At 44.6% G+C, this 18,825-nt stretch overlaps 1 protein-coding gene across 1 annotated transcript in view; it reads right to left on the reverse strand.

Moving 5' to 3' along the window:
• The window catches only part of BCAS1 (breast carcinoma amplified sequence 1), a 128,563-nt gene extending 120,790 nt beyond the window's left edge, over positions 1-7,773 (reverse strand). The window contains exon 1 of the mRNA XM_008066491.2: positions 7,698-7,773. The gene's annotated coding sequence lies outside the window, so the exon portion shown is untranslated. The remainder of the gene's footprint in view (positions 1-7,697) is intronic.
• Positions 7,774-18,825: the final 11,052 nt, after the last annotated feature.

The following is an 18,825-nucleotide window of genomic DNA, read 5'->3' on the forward strand; positions in this document are numbered from 1 at the left end:
AAACAAACAAACAAATAGACTCATGGATCCCGCCGCTTGCTCTCTTGCAGGGACTTGGTACATAACCAAAGCTTGGATTTTATATGTTTTTCTAGTCACACCATGTAATAAAGCTGAACAGTGCTAAAGCAGGACACCTGTGGCTTTGCACTGTTTTCTATATAAAATCCATGACACGTATACATACAAATGGCCCGTCACTTCTGTCCATAATGGAACATTATGGATATAGTACCGAATCTTCAAGACCCGAATTGGCAAACAACAGTTGTGGTCAAATGCAGCCTGCTGCTTGTCTTAATTGGCCAATAAGCAAAAGATGAATCTCACATTTATACATGGTTGGAACAAAACCAAAAAAATCATAGATCATGACAAATGAAAATTATAGGAAAGTGAAATTTCGGCATCCACAATGAGTGCCCTTTTATTTATATATTGTCTACAATAGCATTCATGCTTTAATGGCAGAGTGGAATAGTTGAAACAGACCCTATGGCCTGCAAAGCCTACGATTATTCACTCTCTGATCCTTTCCAGAAAGTTTGCCAGAATTTGAACCTACTGTATATAAAAATAATGATAACTCAAACAACCTTGGCAATGATAAAATAATAGCAGTAGCATCGAATGAGTGCTTACCAGGTGTTGAGATACGGCCCTAGGAGCTTTATTTGCAGTAAAACTGATTTACTCCTTGCATCAAATCCACAAGGCGGTAGTATTATTATTCCAGTTTTGCTGATGCAGAAACTGAGGCAAACAGCAGGTTCAATGTCTTGGCCAAGGCGACACGCACAGACGCTTTCCTATATACAGATGCAAGAATATATACATGCACACAATGTCTAAATTCAGCTCTTTGCAAGTTTAAAAAGTAATATTTGACAATGGGTTCACAAACTTTTAAAGTTTCTGCTATTCAATTTAAATTCAATATTAATTGAGGGCTACTTTCAATCAATGTTTGAGGTTAGAAATATCTTGGAACTGAAAGGTGTGTGACATACACAGGAAGCAAAGAATCTTTTTTATCCCACAGAATTGGGGTTACCCTGATCATTGCACATTTTAAGTAGCCTCTCATCAACTTCAAGGTTAAGGGGACTGAAAGAAGGAAAATTCAGTGACATGTTTTTTGCAGCAATTACCTGGAGTCAGATAAGGTCACTTTCCCCTAGCAGTTTAAGGTATGTGCTGTGAAATTCTCCCGTCTTGCCCAGCACATTTTCTAAAGAGCAAGGTTCATTTGGGACAAAAGCAAAACTATACTGCCATCTATTGGCCACTGTCTATCTCAGAAGAAAGGAATTTATTCAGCCCACAGGCGGGATCCACGTGACTAGTGAGGGCGAAGGGGGCATCTTGATGTTTAGCAACTAAACCTTTTGCTAACATTTGGAGAGAGAATGGCAAGTCCTTTAATGCCCAGAGGTACTGGGATTGGTAACACAATAGCAATAACCATATCTGATTCGTATGGAGAATTTGCCAGGCACCAGCCTAGCACTGAGGCTCTGGGTAGAGACGGGTGTAGCCCACAGGATACAGTGTGGACTCTGAATTTGGAATCCCTGCGGACCCCACCCTCAATGAGTGACGCTGAGCGTTACTGAGGCTCGCTGGGCCTCAGTTGCCTCCTCTGTAAAATGGGGATAATAACAGCCTCCATCTTAAGGGGTTGTTGTGCGAATAATATGAGTTAATAGATGTGAGGTACCCCGGCAGGGCTTGGCACAAGGTGAGATCCACACAGGTGTCAGCCAATCAGTTCCCCCCAAAGGTGCCCGGTAATGAGAATCTATTGAGGAACTGCATAGCATTTGTGAGTTCCATGATCCTCTCATCAGAAAGTCAGATTGGGGCCCCGGAATTTGTATTTTTAGCAAATGCCCCAATGATTCTTACAGTCAGGCACCTACAGAAAAGACCATGAGCGTGGCTATCTTCAAGAATTTTCTGGAATGAGGGTGTTTTAGATGCAGGACTTCATAAAGTTCTGGGCAAACTGGAATGACTTGGGTACCTCCAATTAACAGATGGAAAAGCCTGGTGCAGTAGCTCACACCTGTAATCCCAGCACTTTGGGAGACTGAGGCAAGAGGGTTGCTTGAGGCCAGGGGTACAAGACCAGCCTTGGCAACATAATGAGACTTTGTTTCTATTAAAACAAAACAAACAAAACAAAACAAAACAGATGGGAAAACGGAGGATCAGGGCAGTCAGACATAATTTCTGTTTGTGAAGTTTTTTTCCAGTCCTCCCCAAATGAGAAAAATGAATCAGAACATTTCAAGATAAACTTATACAATTGAAAGAGCTTGCTTTTACTTTGAAAAAGAAAAAAAGTTTGAATGAGATATTAAAAGGTCCTTTCTTTCATTACCCAGCGGTATTAGTTGTTTTGTTTTTAATGACCTTATTTGCCATTAAATACACTATTCTACCCCATTTGGAGGAGAGATTGTTTTGGAAATTAGACTCATGTTTGAGTCCCTAGCACTTTGCAACTGGGGGTTAAGCTGATTGTGGGGATTCAGATGAGAAAGTCTCTCTCCTCTCCTACCTCCTGCCTGCATCTTGGAGGTTGGTCCCCAGACTGGGCTGCACGTGAGAATCACCCGTGGTGTTGAGATTCCCAGATATATGACAGCAGGATCTCTGGAGTGGGGCCAGGCATTGGTAATTTTCAAGATCTCTGAGTGATTTCCATGACTGAGAGCTGCTGTTTTGGATATTTTGGAGGTCAGCAATCTCTCCTGGATACCGCCTACCCTAACACAGAGAACCAGGCCCAGGGAGTCTCAGATGGAGGAAAGACCTCGGCCTTTGGGGTCTACAGATCAGGGTTAGTCCAGACATCTGAACATACTCACAACCCTTCTGGGGCCTGGCTCTGCGGGCCCACTGTTTTGTCAGTCTGCAAATAAAACTGTCCTGAGTCTCTGCCTCCATTCCTCCAGAATGGGTGTGTAGGGCATGCTCCCTGTGTCCATTTTGTGTTTCTATAAAGCAGAAACTGAGACTGGGTAATTTATAAGGAAAATAAGGTTTCTCTGGCTCATGGTTCTGTAGGCTGTATGTACAAGCAGCACAGTGCCAGCATCTCCTTTTGGCAGCACCTCAGGAAGCTTACCATCACGTCAGAAGGGGAGGAGGAAGCTGGCGAGTTACATGGTGAAAGCAGAAGCAGGTGAGAAAAGGGAAGCCCAAGGCTCTTTTTAAATAACCAGCTCTCATGCGTGAACTAAGAGTAAAAGAGCTCATTCATTATTGCAGGTGTGGCACCCAGACCTTCCTGAGAGATCTGCCCCCGTGATCTGGATGCCAGGCCCCACCTCCAACACTGGGGATCACTTTTCTTTCTTTTTTATTTTTATTTTTTGGGTTGAAGTCTTGGAGTCTCACTCTGTCGCCCAGGCTGGAGTGCAGTGGCACACTCACGGCCACCGTAGCCTCGAACTGCTGGGCTCAGGTGATCCTTCCACCTCAGCCTTCCAAGTAGCTGGAACCACAGATGTGAACCGCCATGCCTGGTTAATTTTTTTTATTTATTGTAGAAACGAGATCTCACCAAGTTGCCCAGGCTTGTCCCAAACCCCTGGACTCAGGCAATCCTCTTGCCTCCGCCTTCCAAAGGGATCACATTTCAATATGACATTCGGAAGGTACAAACATCCAAGCCTTAGGGATCCCCTTTCCAGTTGGCTGTTCAGAAGCCAGTTGTGCATGCCCTGTGGGAGAAGGGCCAACGACTGTCCAGGTTAGGGCAGTCACACTCTCCTGCTTCTCTGGGGCACCCTGTCTCCTTGAGATAAAGAGCTCTGGAGTGAAACAGGCCTCTGTACAATTGCAGCAGTTGTGAGACCCCTCTGAACGTTTCTTTTTTTCATGATTGCAGCCCAAGCTGACTAACACAAATCATCTTCCCTTGAGTGAGAGAACCAGGACTTAACCCCAAAATCCTGGGTCCAGAGTCCAGATACATCTTCCACTTTCTTACTTTCTATTCTCTCTTTTGCCATAAAAACTTATGCTTACTTTTATGAAATACTTAAATGTAAAACAGTAGGACACAGAATATAAAATATTTCTGCATATTGATTTTTGTGATAGGAAATTAAAGGTATAACTAGGCAAGGAATATGTATGGTATGGTCTGAAGCGAAGAAGCGAAGATTGCAAAATCGAATGGCCGTCGATAATCAGGGTAAGGATTTGGCACCTGGGCTTGGCCGTAGCCGGGTGAGTAAATGTTAACTCTTACTAGTTATCGCCCTTGTTGATGGTATAATTGCACTGGTGCTGTGTTCCGATTCATGAGTGCATCAGCCCTCCCCGGAGGCAGCCCTCGGTCCTTCTTCCTCTGCACCAGTGACTGTCGGTCTGTGTTGCCTGACTGTAGTTACAGATTAACAAGAGGGCCTCCTTCTGGAGAAAGGCCAGATACCACGCAGGATGCAAGCTGGCCATGGAGACAGCATTTCCGAAACTTCATTGCCAGCAGGCGGCTGAATGACTATTGAATGGAAGGGGAAGGTCCTTGAGGAGTGGAGTGGTGGCAGAATTAATCACAGAGTCAACAAGGAACACCTTCGATCTATGCAATGGAATGTAGACAACCCATGGGTTCTCCTCACCACTCAGCTGAGTGCAATGCCAGCATGGCAGGCTGGCACTCCCAGCAGAGCCAGCCCTGTGCCCCCACTCCCAGTGACAATGTGAATACTCAAATGGACAAAGAGAACAGACCTACTCTGCCTGCCCCACAGTCCTGCATCTCCCAGTGTGCCCAGCACAGTGCTGGGAACGCGGTAGCTAAAATCAGGGCAGGCATGTACAGTGGTGCAGGTTGCTTCCGGCGCAAGAAGGCACAGGGGATGGAAATCCAGCCCTCACTATACTGCCCAAGCCCTGAGCCCTGATATGAGACTTCGTGGATCCAGGGGAAAGGGTGTCTTTATCAAAATCTCCCTGGGTGTTTTAGGAATGCTTGGTGATGGATATATTGCTACTGGAGCACTTGATTGTGTTTCCGTCAATGATTGCTGATCCTTGAAGGCTTAGGCCTTGCTATTTTATTCTGTTTTGCACCAAACATCTTTAAGCTAATGATAATAGCAGGTAATGTTCATTGAAGGCTTTCTAAGTGCCAGGCAAGGCCAGGATGAACGTAGCTGGACTCAAAACACCAAGAGGCCTCCTCCCAGGGCTGGGCGGCCACAGAGTTGGCACAAGAGTGAGTGCCTGCCTGTGTTTCATCCCCTCAGTTCTCACCTGCGTCACCCGCCTCCTGGTCTGGTGCCAGGCACTTCACTTCCACCGGCTTCTTTCCCCTTGATGTGTTATTCCCCCATTGCACAGATAAAGAAACTGAGGCTGAGCGCTGCAATGCCCTCATCTTACAAATGCCAACTCCACAAGGGCAGGCACCTTGCCAGTCCCACTTGCACAAGAGTAGCAGTCGGAAAGCTGGGGAGAGGCAGGGCTGGGGTTTGAATCCAGGTCTTGTGACCCAGGCACTCAAATTCTCAACTGCTTCACAGCACTTGATTGAGGTAACATAGTGACAAACAGCATGTTTGTTGCTCAAGCAGGTCAGCTGGGCCTGCAGGGAGCAAAGTGAATCTTTCCCAAAGCCTTTTTAAATCTTTCTCCCCGTGCACTGCTTGCCACTGTAAAGAAGCCTGGACTGATGGACTGTATTAAATGGGCCCATTGCTTTCCCAAAGCACATGCCATCTATTTATTTATTTAGAGACAGGGTTTTGCTTTGTTGTCCAGGCTGATTACAGGGGTGAGCCACAGTGCCCAGCATTTAAAAGATTTTTTAAAACCTTTTCCAAAACAAAACACCAACCAACAAACAAACACAAAACCCCACACAACAATAACAAAATAAACTCTTTCTGTTTCAGAACTCTAGGAAAAAAAAAATCCCTGCAATTTAGAACACTGGTTTGTTCCCTCACTCTCCCTTAAATTACAACCGACTTTAGCATGCCCCCTTTGTTGTCTTGTACTTAAGGAGGAAGACCACCCTGGCTACATACACCTGAGGGCCTGAAGTTGACTTGATCATAGCAGAACCCTGATGAGGGTGGGACAGATGAGGCCCTGGCCTGAGTGCAACATGTAAGGAATGCCAAAAAGCTCAGTCATGAAGTGGAACAATATTTTAACATAACATTAAAAGAAATCAAAATGGATGCTCTTATTGATCCCATCTTTAACTAACAATATTCTATATTCTGTTCATCATGGATGACCGGCCTTTAGCTTTTAATTTTTTAATATTGTCTTCACAGATAATTTATCTTGATGACTGAGTTTTTGGGGGTCCCTCCAATTTTGCTCCCGAGATGAAGTGCCTCCCTGGCGGCTCCCTCTTCCCTTCCCGGTCCCGACCGGATTCTGCATCCATGGCCTCCTTCCTGGGGGACCTTGGGATCAGCTCCCACTGCCTCTTCACCCAACCTCATATTCCTAATTAAAATGGAGACGGTATTAACAGCCTCAATAACACCCACCGCTAACAGTTATTACGTGCATAGTGTTCACGTACATTTGTCCTCTCAGGTTTTTGATCTCAAGACTGTCCAGTGGAGGCCAGAGCAACTCCATCTTAGATGCTAATCTGCCATGTTGGCTTCTGATTAACCCCAGCTCCGAAAGGCCTCTAAGATTGCCAGCATGTCTACTGTTCCATGTGTAAGAACAGGTGCTTACCACAAATCCTGCCCTTAGGTCAAAACCACCTTGTCCTACTCATCCTTTTCCCTATGGTGTATATGCTCTGGATTTAGGAGATAATGGTGCGAGGATCTGCCATCTTGTCTCACCACCCTAGACACAGACATGGCTTCTGTTCATCATTTGCTATTAAATGTTTCATTCTGAGGCTGGGTATGTCAGCCTCTTTCTCCAGCCTCTCAGCTTCTTTGGACTTTGGGGATAGGTTTGTATAGTTTCACCCACCACAGAACATGCTATTAGGCTCATTTTACAGATGAGGAAACTGAAACCCAGAAGACTGAAGGAACCTGCCCCCAGGGCACCCAGCCAGCCTGGGGTAGGGCTGGAACTGTCATCTGATGGTCTGGCTCCAGGGCACCCACACCCTAATCACAATGGCTCTTTCAGGCAGGAAGCCGAGGTTCAGAGGGTGATGCAAATACCCATGGTTGTGCAGCTGGGATTTGAATCCAGCACCTGTCCCACAGGATAGTCATGAGTTTTAAATAAGATTCAGAAAAGGCACTAAAGTCCTTTTCCCGGTCTCCCCCACTTCTTTAGAACAATGCCTAAGGTGCAGACTCGAAGTCGGCTTGGCCATGGGGGATTCTTGTCCTGACAGGGTCCCCAAGCCACGTAGCACACCCTACATGCGCTGACTGCTCCTCAAGACCTACACTTGAAATGATCCTCAGTGGTTCCACGCAAATAGAAACTACTCAAGTTGCTAGGTGCTCAACACCTCCCACGTTGTAAAACTAAAAATTTGGAGACAAGTGCTATCTTTGGGTCCATTTCACAGATGGTGAAACTGAGGCTCACAGGTAACCATGGCCACACAGTGAATAGATGGCAGTGCTGGGGTCAAACTCGACCCTCTCTGACCCCTGGCCTCTGTATTTCACTGCCTACCACACACAACACAGCCGCCAGGCATGCCTAAAGGGTCTGAAAGCAGTTACCTGTTGGTCCCTATGAGAGTATCTTCAGTCCCCTAGTGTCACCTGGAGCTGATCTTGCTCAAGGTCCTGTGTCTCCGGCAGGTGCTGCCTACTGCCAGGCTGTCAGCTGAGCCCCGTTCCCCGCCCTCGGACTCCTCGTCCGGAGCCTGCTGGCTGAATACACAGAGCAGGACAAACACAATCTGGGTGGAGTCCTCCCCTTGCCCCTGGCCGTCCTATAGAAACAGGTTCTCTTCCTGGACTCAGGTTGCCCTCACCACTCCCATAAAAACCGAGCACCTGATTCCTCTCATATTCATGCCTCCCGGAAGACCAAGCATCCTGCCTAGTGCCCCTCACCCATGGAGGCGGCCCACGTTGACCCGGGTGGCTAATTCCCTTCCAGGGTAACTGCAGGTCATGGTCAAAGCAGGGAAAACACGTTCTGTGAGATTGTGCAGTTCTGTCTGCCTTTCACCTTCATGGTCCAGAGCACCACTCCACCACCACCCAACCACAAAATTGGAAGGAAACAGCATCTGATACGCTGACCTCACCCTCCATCATTTAGTCACATAAACGTCATTCCCAAAGGGATTTGGACACTAGAAAGCAAGTAATATGAGTGTGGCTTTTTGCCCTGAAGATAGACCATGCCACTGAAAAGAACACTTCCCCCCCACTGCAGGCCACAAATTAAAGACAGGCTATGTAATTTATTTAATTCTGGCAAGGATTTTTATTTTATTTTAAAGATGTGGGGTACCACTCAGGATTAGGTATGTAGTGGTCATCATACAGGTAAAGTTTGGGCCTGCCTTTGGTCCCCACTTCATCTGGTTTGAGATCAGGTACCTTTCCTGATGTTACGTGCTCCTCCTCCCCACTCCCCTGGCAGTTTCTGGCTACTGTCAATCCCTTTCTTATTTTATTATGGTAAATGTTCAGGGTCTGCTTATGATTGAGAATATGTGGTACTCAGTTCTTTGTTCCTGTGATAAATTACTAAGAATGATAGATTCTAAATCCATCTAAGTGGCTGCACCAAGTGGCTGCAAAGTCCATACTTTTGTTCTTCTTTATAGCTGCAATAATATAAGGATATTTATTAAAATGCCTTAAAAGACACATAAAATACAGTATGAGAGCATGAATTAAGATATAGCAAAAGAAGACAGAAAAGCACAAGTGGAGACATTGAATGAGAACAGGATCAAAAATAAAAATGCATGTTGATTTACAGATTTGTTATGAAGGGTTCTTAGCTATGGCTTTGAGCTTCCTAACAGCTACTGCAAAAAGGGAAGTATGATAAGTTACACTACTGCTATTAAGGGCGTTTGAGAAAACATTCAAGAGAAATGTGGCTTTATTCAATAATGTACTCAGACAGGCACCCCTCATGAATCCTTGTTGAACTTCAGACTATACACAAGCCTGGGTTTAGAAAGGCAAATAAAAGAGGCTGGGTCTTTATCTTCCTCTTGTAGTAAAACACAGTCCTAAAAATATAAACATAGAATTTCAGAGTGTGATCCTCATTATGAAAGAAAAGCCAAGGCAGCTAAGAGAGAGAAACAGAGAAAGATGGAGAAGCCTCACAGAAATCAGCATTTAAGGAGCAAATTACTATTTAAATAAATGCTGAATTCACAATCAGGCATACCATAATTAGGATTGTAAGCTCAATTCCAGCTCAGTACTGTACATTTAAATCTGGAACGCAATAAGCCCAATTATTAAGCAGTTATCATGTGCACACACTGTGCTAATACCAGTCATTGAGGCAGTCTAGCCTGGAAGTTCAAGAGCCCTGGCTCAGACGAACAGGGCTCAGGTCTTGATTTTTACCAGTCAGCTTGTGATATGAGCAAGCCACTACGCCTCCTTACATCTCTGCTAGCCTCCTCAGCTGTGTTTGTGTTTATTTTGCATCTATTTTTATATCCCCGACTCTTAGCACACTGCAAAACAATCAGACATCTACTCTACTAAAGACATAGAGTAGGTGTTCTACAACTACTGGCTGATTGGATTTGTTTGTTCTTAAGTTACACAATGACATTAACTGCCATTTGGTTTTGCCTGCATCCATCCATCCATCCATCCATCCATCCATCCATCATCCCAACCATCCATCCACTCATCCACCCATCATCTCATTTATGTTCGCACTGGAATTAGGATCCTTTTGCACCCATCTCATAGAAGAAAAATTTGAGGTTTAGGGATATGAGTGACTTAGGAGATTAAGAAAAATAATTCTGGTAGGGCACTTAACAATGTGTCTGGCAAATCATTCAGTGCTTGCTAGTGTAGTCAGTAGCAGTAGTGGAGGCAGGACTGACTACAAAATTTGCAAGACACAGTGCAAAACAAAAATGTTGAGCTCCTTGTTCTAAAAGCAGAGATACTGCTTTTTTTTCTTTGTTTTATGGTCTCTCTCTCTCTCTCTCTCTCTCTCTACCTGTCATGTATTTTATTTGTTATCCAAAGTCATTCCAAGTAAAGGAAAATTAAGAACTTAAATGATCATCATGAATTTTACCATCTATCTTTTTATCATGCAATGATGGTTTGAAACTCAATGAATGTGAGTGCGGAGTCCCTGAATTCACACATATTTTGTCACTCACACAGGCATATGTGTTTTGTTCTTACAGAAACAGTAAGCACCGCACACAATTCACTCAACTGTTTTTACTTCACTTCTTGATCCTCACACCTTCTACCAATAGACACTCTCGACCTTCAGTTCCTTGGTGAATATGAAAGGATTGAAAGGAAGAAGAACCCTGGGCCACCCTGTCTTCCCCTTTCTTGCTGTCAGTGTTTTCAGCACAAGTGGTTGAGCCTTGCAGGGAGGTAACATGGGTAAGAAAGGATTCTTTTGAGTTTTGTGCTTCTTAGAATGCTTTGCCTCTTCTCTGTGTTTGAAACACTCTCTGATTTGTGTGGAGAGTGTAGCCTTACTTGGCTGTCAGTGCCCTCCATGTACTCCTTGGTGGATATAACATGCTTGCCTTCACTTGCTTCGAGGATTGCTGAACACCACACGTTGTGAATCTGTTGGGATTCTTTGCTCGTGGACACTGTGAATGAATACATGAACTGGCAGCAAGAAACAACGAACGTGTACTTTGCTTATATCTCATGCACATGCTCCATTGTCCCATCAGCTTTTACTTATGCAGCACACATTCAAAGATAACACTACAGTTGCCCCTTGAAAAATGCAGGTTTGAACTGCATGGGCCCATTTATACATGCGTTTTCTTCTGCATCTGCCACCCCATAACCGCAAGATCAACCCTTCCTCTTCCTCCTCCTCCTCGGCCTACTCAGCATGAAGACAAGGAGGATGAAGGTCTTTGTGATGATCTACTTCCACTTAATGAACAGCAAATGTATTTTCTCTTCCTTACGTTTCTTAATAACATTTTCTTTTCTCTAGCTTACTTTATGGTATATGATACATATACAAAATATGAGTTAATAGACTGTTTATATTATCATAAGACTTCTAGTCAATAGTGGGCTGTTAGTAGTTAAGTTTCTGGAGAGTCAAAAGTTATACTAAAATTTTCAACTCCTAACCCCCACATTATTTAAGGGTGAACTGTACTAAGATTTTCCTTTCTTCCTTCCTTCCTTCCTTCCTTCCTTCCTTCCTTCCTTCCTTCCTTCCTTCCTTCATTCCGAGTTTGGATCTTACTCTGTTGCCCAGGCTGGAGTGCAGTGACACAATCACATCTCACCACAGCCTCGACCTCCTGGGCTTGGGCAATCCTTCTCCCAAGTAGCTGGGACTACAGGTGTGTGCTACCATGCCCAGCTAATTTTTATTTTTTGTAGAGATGAAGTCTTGCTATATTGCCCAGGCAGGCTTTGAACTCCTGGACTCAAGCGATCTTCCCATCTTGGCTTCCCAAAGTGCTGGGGTTACAGGTACTAGCCACTGTACCTGGCCTGTACTAAGATTTTCAAGATGGTATCATGAAGCATTAAACCAAGCCTAGAACCCTGGGTGGAGATAGCAGCAAGTCTTCAAAAGTGCAGACATCTTGGTGGAAGAATTTGTTTCCTAGTGTTGACATGACAGGGAGTTCACTAAGAGTAGAGTTTCTCTGTCATACAGACTAAGGTGGTATTCACCATCATGTTGCCAACTTGGTTTCCTCTTAATCTTGTGGCTTTATGATCTCCACCCGTCTTCAAATATTGACAAACTCATGGAGTTGTCAGCTCCTGTTATCAAACTGCTTTCCTGGGGATCTTGATGGAGCTGGTTGCTGAATTGAAAAGATTCACAGGAAATCTGACATCTGCAAATCTCCCCAATGTCCCTGTCCAGGCCTGCCCCTGCCCACCTTGCCCACATTTCGTCCTCCATGCCAGCCTCTCACTCACTCTGAGCCAGTGTCAGCTATGGTGTTGGTTACTGAGCTGAAGGAGGGCACGGCCCAGACATTACAGTGTGGTCATGCATACATGATGCATGACCTCACTCATCAGGAAGCCCACCGTGCCATGGCTAAAGTAGGTAATCTGATACACGGCTTTGTCTTTCTGTGTCCACCCATGGCTTCGCATTTTTCAGATGACTTTCTTGTGCTTTATCTGATATGCTCTTTGTTATAATCCCATCAACATAAGAATTATCTATTTGGGTAAGGAGGTGTCTTAGTTTGTTTGCATGGCTATAAAGGAATACCTGAAGCTGAATTATTTATAAAGAAGAGACTTATGTGGTATATGGTTCTACAGGTTGGATAAGAAGCATGGTTAAGAAGCATCCTCTGGTGAGGATTCAGGCTGCTTTCACTCATGGTAGAAGAGGAAGGGGAGCTGGTGTATGCAGAGATCATGTGGCGAGAGAGGAAGCAGGAGAGAGAGAGGGGTGGGAGGTGCCAGATTCGTTGACAACCAGCTCTCACGGGAGGTAAAAAAGTGAGAACATGCTCATTACCTCAAGAATGCACTGAACCATTCATGAAGGATCTGCCCTTGTGACCCAGACACCTCCCATTAGTCCCCACCTCTAATTTGGGGATCAAATTTTCACATGAGATTTGGAGGGGTCAACGGTCCAAACCATAGCAGGAGGAAACAGTTTCAGAGAAGACCAATGTCTTGCCCCAAATCAAGCCATAGGCGAATGCCAGAGTTAGATCTCTCAAGTCTAACCCCAGGGCTCAGTCTTGGTTAGGAACCCAGGGTCTAGAGTCACTCAACCTGAGAAAGAACCCTGGCTTCAGCAGCTGACTTTGTGACCTGCACTCTTAACTAAATTTACAGGATGCATAAATAAAAATATAGTATATACATACAAGCGTAAATATACAAGTAAACATAATTAAAGTAAAATAAAAAATAGTAACAAAACTCAGAAATAAACTAAAAGCCACATGTGAACTGCACTGAATACAGATCACTTGACTATGCTTAACTGTTTGAAATCTCTGATTCTTTAGGTCACATTTTTCAATTTAAGCAATGTTTTGACACTGGATGCATTCTTATGCCTCAGGGAGGCAGTCGAGTCCTCCGAGTCTTGTTGGAGTATGAGAATATCATCCAAAGAACAGGTGAGTGAATCACAGCTTCAGTTCCAAGCACAATTTGGTATTCACCTCTGTCTCTGCCCCTGAGACAGGGGGCACGTCCTGCTGTCATCAGTGAGGACCACACCTGTTATTTCTCTTAATTCAAAATTATGTTCTCCATCATGTAATGCAGTTGACTGGCCTCTGTGAGGGACCCATGGTGAGTGGAATGGTTAGAGCAGGGCCCTGGGATCAGACCTCAGTTCAAATCCTGGCTCAGTCTCCCATGGTATGCTAAATCAAGCATGTTGCATCTCTTCACCCTAAAATAGAAATGATAACATCTACTCTGACAATTGTTTTGAGGGTCAAATGGAATGAGGAATGAAAATACCAAGCCCAGATGCTGGTAAACACTAAGGCTCAGCCAGAAATACCTGTTGTTAATGTTTCTGCCTCTCATTGAGTCTAGAGAGACACATAAGGCCACAACACAACTGTGTATTCAGAGACTATGTTTTTCTTCACCTTTAAAGGACAGCCTCCCTTTATCACCAAAGTAAATATCTTATTTATATCTGTAACCCAAGTGCTTAGTTGAGTGTCAGTCCAAAGGCACAATGTGTTGAACACAAGACGACACATGCCACGAAAAACTTAGGTGTGGATCCCAGTTCTGCCTTAGCTTTGCCATGTGAATGTGGGCAAGTTCCCGCAACTCTCTGGGACTAAGTCTACTCACTGTCAGAGAGGGGAGGAATGCCTGATGGATAGGAAATGCTGGGGATCAAGCACACTGGGCTGGAATTAAACTTGTGATGTATACCAGCAGAGGGTAGTTCCTGCTTATTATTTTCAGTATGACTGAGATATAAAAAACAGAGAAGCCAAGTGTGTTGGCTGAAGCAGAGTCTTTTCACCTTGGTACCACTGACATGTGGGACCGACTCATTCTGTGCTGAGGGGCCCATCCTGTGCATTGTAGGGTGTTTAGAGCAACCCTGGTCTCTACTCACCAGATGCCAGGAGCACCTGACCACCTATGATAAGCAAATATGTCTACAGACATTGTCAAATGACCTGTAGGGGGCAAAATCTCCCCAGTTGAGAACCACCGGGGTTGAAGGTGGTAAGAGTTTGGTAATCACTTTGCAGGGGATGTACTGCCTCTAGAAGCTGAAAACTGACAAGAATAAGAGGCTTGGAGGACAGATGACAGAAATTCCAGGGAGACAAAAGAGGCAGAGAAATACACCATGGGGTCTGGAATTAGCAGGCTGTCCAGTGGCTGGAATGCAGGATATTATTGTTATAGTTATTATTATTGTTCACACTGAGAATAAGGCCAGACACACTGGGAAAGAGTTTGGTTGTCATGCTTGAAGTCTGGGTCTTATCCAGAAAGGTCACCCAAGATGCTGACATTGGAGAGGAATTTGGGGCAGTGTTGTCAGATAACATAATGAAAATAATGAAATTCTGACACATGGGTGAACCCTGATGACATGATGCTAAGAGGAATAACTTAAACACACACACATGCACACACACACACGGTGTAATTCCACATATATGAAAGTAGTTACATTCATAAAGACAGAAAGTAGAATGATGGTTGTCAGGGTCTGGGGGCAGGGGAATGGTGATTTATTTCTTAAAGGGTACAGTGTCTAGTTTGGGAAGATGAAAAAATTCTGGAGATGGATAATGGTGATGGTTGTACAAGTTTAAGAATATACTTAATACCTCTAAAAAGCATACTTAAGATGGTTAAAATGGTAAATTTTATATTATATACAGGGTGCCAAAAAAGTATACACATTTTAAGTATGGCATTAATCAAATGAATGCTAGCATCACCATGCGACAGGCAGGACAGTCAAAATAGTGGAAGCATGGCTGAGTGAACATCATACTACTGTAATTTACTTTTTTTTTTTTTTGAGTTGGAGTCTCACTCTGTCACCCAGACTGGAGTGCAGTGGCCGCTCCTGGCCAATGCAGCCTCAACCTGCTGGGCTCTGGCGATCCTTCCGCCTCAGCCTTCCAAGTACTGGAACTACAGGCACGCGCTACCACACCCGGCTAGTTTTTTGATTTATTGTAGAGATGAGGTCTCATCAAGTTGCCCAGGCAGGTCTCGAACCCACGGGCTCAGGCAATTCACTCACCTCAGCCTCCCAAGGCATAAGATTACAGGCTGAGCCACCGAGCCCGGCTCTGTAATTTACTTTAACTTAGAAAAGTAATCCAGAGATAACATCTCTTGAAATATGTATATATTTTTGGCATCCCTGAAATATTCTATCACAATAAAAAAAAAACCACATGATGCTCAGTTAAATTTGTATTTCAGATAAAACAATAAATACATTTTTAAGTATGTCCCAAATACTGCATAAGTATAGCATGAGGATCTCTCATGCACAATTTTGAACATATTTATGCACAAAATGATTCACTGTTTACTTGATATTCAAATTTAACTGGGTGCCCTGTACTCTTATTTGCTGAACCTGGCAATCCTAATTTGGGGACATTCCTGAGCATGGCCTGGAGGGAAGGGAATGGGGGCAGGTAAGTTAGAGAGGGTGCACTTAGCCACAAGTAACAGGAAGCCCTACTGACAACGGTTTGGGTGAAAGGACATTTCTGGTTTAATTCACAGGAAGCCCCTGAGCAGGTGCTTCCGTGGCTGGTGTAGCAGTTCAGCAGTATCTTTGAGACTCTGTTTGCTTCTGATTTGCTCCTCTGCCACACTCAGGCTTCACCTCATCAAAGCAAGAAGACCACCTCAGCTCTATGGGCCACAGTCTCCCCCAGGTCAGTGGCAGGAAGCAGCGATAGACACAAATGACCTTTTCCTTCCAGGTGTGTTGGGAAAAAAAAAAGATAAAAGACAAGCTTTTTTCCCGGGAAGAAAAGCTCTGGAGAAGGCCTTGGAGCTTCATGAAGGATCTGCCCTCATGATACAAACACCTCCCATCAGGCCCCACCTCCAACACTGGGGATCAAATTCTAACCATGGAATTTCAGGGGTCAACTATCCATACCACAGGTGGAATTTGAGGTAGTGTTGTCAGACACAACAATGAAATTCTGATATGTGCTACAACATGGACGAACCCTGTAATAGACTTCCCTTCGTGCCTCACTGGTCAGAACTGGCTCTATCATGCCCATCCATGTGTCAGTCCCTGCAGAGGGTAGTAGGATTGCCGTGATTGGCTTGGGACTTTTCCTGGAAAGATCCAGATGGCAAATATTTTAGGCTTAGTGGGCCACACTACTTAATATAGTAGTTTGAAAGCAGCTGAAGGCAATATATAAATGAATGGTTATGACTGTGTGCCAATAAAACTTTATTTTAAAAACATAGCAACAAACTTCTAAGAGTCTGGACAGGAACCAGACAGAGGAACATGCAGAAAAAACATTGAACGTGGAGTCAGCCCCACTCACCTGGGTCTGAACACCTGGCTTTGTCTTGTGGCCTTAAGTAATTCACTTCTGCGGTCCAAGCCTCAAATTCTTCATTTGCAAAATGGAGATAATAATACTTACCTACTAGCGTTCTTGTGTGGGAAGTGGGAGGTGGAACTGAGTATAGGGAAAGAAGAGTGGAAAGAGTCAAAGAAGAATATAAAAAAGACAAAGGGCCGGACTCGGTGGCTCAGCCTGTAATCCCAGTACTTGGAGAGGCCAAGGCAAGTGGATTGCCCGAGCCCACAGGTTTGAGACCAGCCCGGGCAACTTGGCGAGTCCTCGTCTCTACAATAAATCAAAAATTAGTCAGGCATGGTAGCGCACACCTGTAGTTCTGGCTACTTGGAAGGCTGAGGCGGAAGGATTGCTGGAGCCCAGCAGGTCGACGCTGGGGTGGCCGTGAGCATGCCACTGTACTCCAGCCTGGGCGATAGAGTGAGACTCCAACTTAAAAAAAAAAAAAAAAAAAAGCAAAGAAGGCCGGGTGCAGTGGCTCACCCCTGTAATCCCAGCAATCTGGGGGGCTGAGGTGGGAGGATCACTTGCGGCCAAAAGTTCAAGATCAACCTGGGCAACATAGGGAGACCATGTCTCTACAAAACAACAACAACAGCAAAAATTAGCTGGGCATGGTGGTATGTGCCTATAGTCCCAGCTACACAGGAGGGGAAAAAAGAAATAGACAAAGAGAAAAAAAAAGAAACTTAACAAACAACTTGCATTGTATATAAAATATAAATCAAAATAGGTAAGTATTTTAGGCTTTGTGGTCCATATAACCTCCATTGTGACACTGGAATTGTAGAACAATAACATCCATACCCCCGGCATAAACAAATAGTTGTTGCTGTGTTCCAATAAAACTTTACTTACAAAACAGGTGACAACTGTATCTGGCCTATGGGTCATCGTTTCTGACCCTTGGCTTAAACCAACGGTTTTCAACCCTAGCTTAATGTTAGGACCACCCAGGGAACTTCTAAAAATTTAAAGCTGCATCATCTGTGGTTGGGCCTGAGGAAGTGCAGTTTTAATAGTGTAGGCGATTCTAACATGTAAGGCAGGGTGAAGAGCAACTAAATGTAAACAAATCATGATTCCTCTCTGGGGGTGAACACAGGGCCAAAGAAACCAACTCAGGGTTCTTCTAAAAGGGATCCCTGGGAATGAGAAATGGCTGATGGCTACCACGTGTCTGCTTTAAGAGAAACTGAGTTAGGAGGCAGTATGTTCATTCCATAGATGTTCGCGGGGCACCTGCAGTCAGCCAGGCTTTGTATATACACTGAGGTCTCAGCAGGTAATTGGCACAGTCCATGTCTTCAAAGAGAAGGATGCAGTCAAGTCCATAGGCACTCACAACACAGTGTGGTCCAGGTAGGAGGGGAGGAACGACAGAACCGGGAGGAAGGACTGGGAAGGAGAGGAAACAGTAGAGAGGCGAGTTGCAAGTAGAACTGATCAGGTGTGCTTGGGGAGGGAAGAGCAGTGTGAGATTTCTAGCATGGATGGCCGGGTAAAAATGTAGCCAAACTTAACTTCTCTGTAAAATGGGAACACGAGAGAATCTACCTCAAATCACTGTTTTGATGGTTAAATTAGTTAATATGCAAAGCATTTAGAACAGTCTTAGCACGTTAGATGTTTTCATTAGAGGTGACTTACTTTTATGTCTCTATCACTTTTAGGAGATAGACTCCCTGCCAGTTTCGGTTCTGGATTTGGAAGGAGAGGGACCCCATGAGCTTTATTAATGACAGAGGAAAGAGATCTTGACCTCATGGGTCCCAGTCTAGAGCTGAGGAGACACCAAATGTTTATTTCTTTCTTTTGAGTTGGGGTCTCATTTTGTTGTCCAAGCAGGAGTGCAGTGGTACAATCATGATGATTATGGCTCACCGTAGCCTCAACCTCCTGGGCTCAGGCGATCCTTCCACCTCAGCATCTAGAGTAACTGGGACTACAGGCACACACCACCACATCGAGCCAATTTTCTGATGTTTTGTAAAGATGAGGTTTTGCTATGTTGCCCAGGCTGGTCTCAAACTTCTGGACTCAAGCAATCCTCCTGCCTCAGCTTCCTGAAGTGCTGGGATTACAGGTGTAAGCCATGGCAC

The sequence above is a fragment of the Carlito syrichta genome, unplaced genomic scaffold, assembly GCF_000164805.1.
Source record: "Carlito syrichta isolate Samal-C Ts95f unplaced genomic scaffold, Tarsius_syrichta-2.0.1 Scaffold308966, whole genome shotgun sequence".
Lineage (NCBI taxonomy): Eukaryota > Metazoa > Chordata > Mammalia > Primates > Tarsiidae > Carlito > Carlito syrichta.